The sequence below is a fragment of the Neoarius graeffei genome, chromosome 11 (genome assembly GCF_027579695.1).
Source record: "Neoarius graeffei isolate fNeoGra1 chromosome 11, fNeoGra1.pri, whole genome shotgun sequence".
In the NCBI taxonomy this organism is placed as follows: Eukaryota; Metazoa; Chordata; class Actinopteri; order Siluriformes; family Ariidae; genus Neoarius; species Neoarius graeffei.
Genome location: NC_083579.1, coordinates 78,773,161 through 78,778,152, shown reverse-complemented (window position 1 = coordinate 78,778,152; position 4,992 = coordinate 78,773,161).

Here is a 4,992-nt window from a genome sequence, read left to right as displayed (position 1 = left end):
ATATACATGAAAGTAATGGCTCTGAATAAATTAATTGCCTGGTTTTTTTTTTGGATGAGATTTATCCACCCAAACAGTATCTCTGGGGTTCATTTACATGCTCTACGAAACCAATTAGCCAGCTGCACACCACACTAATTCATTACTGAGTAGGGTAGCCATAACCCAATAATAAATTTCTTCATTAATGGCATGGATAAGATGGAACTGTGTCATAATCATGCAATAATTGTTCATGATTTTGATATTCTGCAGCTGCTCAACATGCTTTATTTTCTTTATTCAGTTTTTCCGCCAACTGCCAACTTATGCCACTTTGTTCTTTATGACATGTCTGATTTATATTATTTGTTCTTTACAAACAGTGAAATGGAATGGAATCAAGTAAGTCGCCTGTCTAACACCTACTGTACATCAGCATGTAATGACAACTGACAAAAACCTACATAATCATGTTGGTTTCAAGAAATGGCGACTGCCCAATAGCTCTGGATTACAACCAACTCAAATGAGCTCATAAATACATTACAGGCATTTAACAGACACTCTTATCCAGAGCAATGTACAACATACCCAGAGCAGCCTGGGGAGCAGTTGGGAGTTAGGTGCCTTGCTCAAGGGTACTTCAGCCATTCCTGCTTATTAAAGGAATCAAACTGGCAACTTTTTGGTTCCAAAACTGCTTCTCTAACGATTAGGCCATGGCTTTCCGAATACGGTACCTCAATGCATCTGGAGATGATTTTGCCTGGATATTTCAATCTATGACCCATATATGGTGAAATCCATGCTCTCTCCAATCACAGCATTGTCAAAAGAATCTTCAGATATGCTCCAGATATGATCCAGTTTCTTGCAAGAATTTAAAAAATGATATCTCTGGATTCTTGGGGTTTTGGCGTAGTGTCATCGGCTGCTTTTTCTTTTTTGAAAAAGCTGAAATCGAAAATACTAACCCATCAGAAAATGCGATTATCAACTTCAAAGCTGCACAAGCCGAACTAAGAGAAACATTTGAAGCACAACAGCAGAATTATATCCAATCCAAAATAAATGAGACCACCAATGCTGCAATAAACAAACAATCATCGATCACCTGGAAGACCGTCAGTGAAATCAGCAGCAGAAAATTGTCTAACCTATCTAAAATTAAAACCAAAAACCAGTCAGAAAGACTAAAAATGTGGAAAGATCATTTCGAAAACCTGTTAGGAAAAGCTCCCAATGTTTCACATATGGAAATAGAAACAATTGTTGATCAAGATCTCAACATAAAAACAGGTCCATTCGAGGAAGATGAGCTCGAAGTAGTTCTGAAACATCTCAAGAACAAAAATCTGCAGGATTAGATAATATCCCTACTGAAGTCTCATCTCTAGCCGCTTTATCCTGTTCTACAGGGTCGCAGGCAAGCTGGAGCCTATCCCAGCTGACTACTGAAGTATGGAAAACAAAATAATTTAATGACATTCTCCTCAACCTCTGTAATGCAGTCTATAATGGACAGACTATAGAAAAATAGACAGAGGGCTGCATCCTCCCATTTCCTAAAAAAGGAGATCTATGTTTGACTGAAAACTACAGAGGAATCACTCTTACTGCCATAGCTGCAAAATATATAACTCCTTATTGCTAAATCGTATACAACCTGAAATAGAAAAAAATATTACGCCAAAACCAAAATAGCTTCATAAAAGCAGATTAACCATTGGCCAGATTCTCACTGTCAGAAGAATCACAGAAGGTTTTGGGGCAAAATATCTTCCAGCTGTATTAGTTTTCATAGATTTCACCAAAGCCTTCGACTCCATCCATAGAGGCAAAATGGAGAAAATATTACGCTTATATGGTATTCCATCTGAAACCACTGCAGCCATCATGATGCTCTATAAGAATACAAAATCACTCGTAAGATTAGTAGATGGGGCCACCGATTTCTTCAACATACAAGCTGCCGTGGGGCGGCACGGTGGTGTAGTGGTTAGCGCTGTCGCCTCACGGCAAGAAGGTCCGGGTTCGAGCCCCGGGGCCGGCGAGGGCCTTTCTGTGCGGAGTTTGCATGTTCTCCCCGTGTCCATGTGGGTTTCCTCCGGGTGCTCCAGTTTCCCCCACAGTCCAAAGACATGCAGGTTAGGTTAACTGGTGACTCTAAATTGAGCGTAGGTGTGAATGTGAGTGTGAATGGTTGTCTGTGTCTATGTGTCGCCCTGTGATGACCTGGCGACTTGTCCAGGGTGTACCCCGCCTTTCGCCCGTAGTCAGCTGGGATAGGCTCCAGCTTGCCTGCGACCCTGTAGAAGGATAAAGCGGCTAGAGATAATGAGATGAGATACAAGCTGCCGTGCTACAAGGAGACACCTTAGCTCCTTTCCTCTTCATTATCACCTTAGATTATTATGGATTGAGAACATCCGTAGACAAACACAATAGCTTAGGTTTCACACTCACCAGAAGACAATCACGCAGATTTCCAGCAAAAACACTTACTGATGTAGATTATGCTGACGATTTGGCCCTCACAGCAGATATCATTGCCAGTGCTACCATGCTCTTACACCAACTAGAAACCGCCGCCCAAGATGTTGGTCTATATGTCAATGCCTCAAAAATGAAATACATGATTCAACTAACAAGGCTCAATGCAAACCCTAGCAGGTGAGTCCACTAAACATGTAGAATCTTTCTATTACCTTGGCAGTGAAATAGCATCCAGTAAAAAAAAAAAAAGACCTCAGCATTCGTATTGCTAAAGCCTGGACTGCCATCAACAAAATGAATATTGTGTGGAAATCCAATCTTCCCAATCACCTAAAACATAGCTTCTTCAGAGCAACCGTTGAATCTGTATTGATGTACGGCACCACAGCCTGGACTCTAACAAAATCACTTGATTTCAAAGCTTGATGGGACATACAGGCGCATGCTGCGAGCCATATTAAACATCTCATGGCGTCAGCACCCCACCAAAGCACAGCTATATGGAGATTCACCCCCTATATCAGAGACTCTGAGAGAGCACAGATTGCAATTCGCTGGGCACTGCTTCAGAGCTAAACAAGAACTTGCTAGTGAATTGCTTGTTTGGGCCCCCTGACATGACCATCTTCGTGTGGGTCATCCCATGACAACATATATTAATCAACTCTGTTAAGACACTGGGTGCGAACCAACCAATCTCCCAGCAATGATGATGGATCGTGATGGATGGCGTTGGACAGGTCAAGTTTATCTGAGTTTGCTCGACCAATGATGATGATGATGATGTCATCAGTTGCTTTCAAATGATAGCAGTCTGATGTCTTTGCAATATACAGTGCCTGAGGTGCCAAAAGTCCCCTGTTCATAGACTTTAGCAATTTAATTGGTCAGATTTTTGCAGAACTGGACCTCAGGCCACCATGGCAGACCTCGGTGCACTCTCCTGGGCTTGCTTTCTCAACTCACTCTCATTGTAAACTCATACTTGTGGACCAGTAATCAGCAGATGCTATCACTACTAATGCTAATTTGATGCTGTTATAACATATATAGTCACCTAGAACCAAAAGAAAACAAGTATAGATTTTTTTTTAGCAATTTTTACCAGTCTATTCTACACATACACTCACTAGCCACTTTATTAAGGACACCCATCCACCTGCTGATTGATGCAGTTTTCTAATCAGCCGATCCCTTGACAGCAGCACGATGCATCAAATCATCTCATTCTCATTATCTCTAGCCGCTTTATCCTTCTACAGGGTCGCAGGCGAGCTGGAGCCTATCCCAGCTGACTACGGGCGAAAGGCGGGGTACACCCTGGACAAGTCGCCAGGTCATCACAGGGCTGACACATAGACACAGACAACCATTCACACTCACATTCACACCTACGCTCAATTTAGAGTCACCAGTTAACCTAACCTGCATGTCTTTGGACTGTGGGGGAAACCGGAGCACCCGGAGGAAACCCACGCGGACACGGGGAGAACATGCAAACTCCGCACAGAAAGGCCCTCGCCGGCCACGGGGCTCGAACCCAGGACCTTCTTGCTGTGAGGCGACAGCGCTAACCACTACACCACCATGCCGCCGCATCAAATCACACAGATACAAATCAAGAGCTTCAGTTAATGTTCACAATGTTCAAACATCAGAATGGGAAAAATTGTGATCTCAAAGTGTGACTTTCTTTCACTGTGGCATCATGGGTGTTGGTTTGATCCAGATGGACTGGTTTGAGTATTTCAGAAACTGCTGATCTCCTGGGGTTTTCACACACAACAGTCTCTAGAGTTTACACAGAATGGTGAAAAAAAAACATCAAGAGAGTAACAGTTCTGTTGGTGGAAATGTCTTGTTGATAAGAGAGGTCAGAGGAAAATGGCCAGGTTGGTCCAAGAAGTTAACTCATAGCAACTCTTTCCAATCATGGTGAGCAGAAAAACATCTCAGCATACAACAGCAGAAGACCACATTGGGTTCCACTCCTGCAGCCAAGAACAGGGATCTTAGAATCAAGAACAAGTTCCTATTAAAGTGGCCGGTGAGTGTACTGGCATAGGTTATTGTTTCCCATTTTGGATGCCATATTAGTAACACCATGAAGAAATGATGTGTAGAATACACAACTGCACAAGTGCCCCTTCTCTATCTTTTAACTCTATGGTTAGCTATGACTTTTGTTTGAAGCATTTTGTACTCAGATGGGGTAGCCACACTATTTTCTATGGATGTGGATTTTTTTTTTTTGGCTCACCCTCAATTGCCACCCCAATAATGCCATTGGGTCTAAGCAGGTCACCCCATTGTAGAAACCCTACTTACACACTTGCCTATTTCTACAAATATATGAATGTATGCATCGGATTGGAAAGGATTTTTGGGGAATGTCTTCACCAGCAAGGTGATTGGCTCTGACTGCCATCAGTTGGAGACCACTGCAAAATTATCAGCTTCTCTCGTTTTAATATTTATAGGTATGTGTTTGAAGAACATGAACATTTTTGTTTT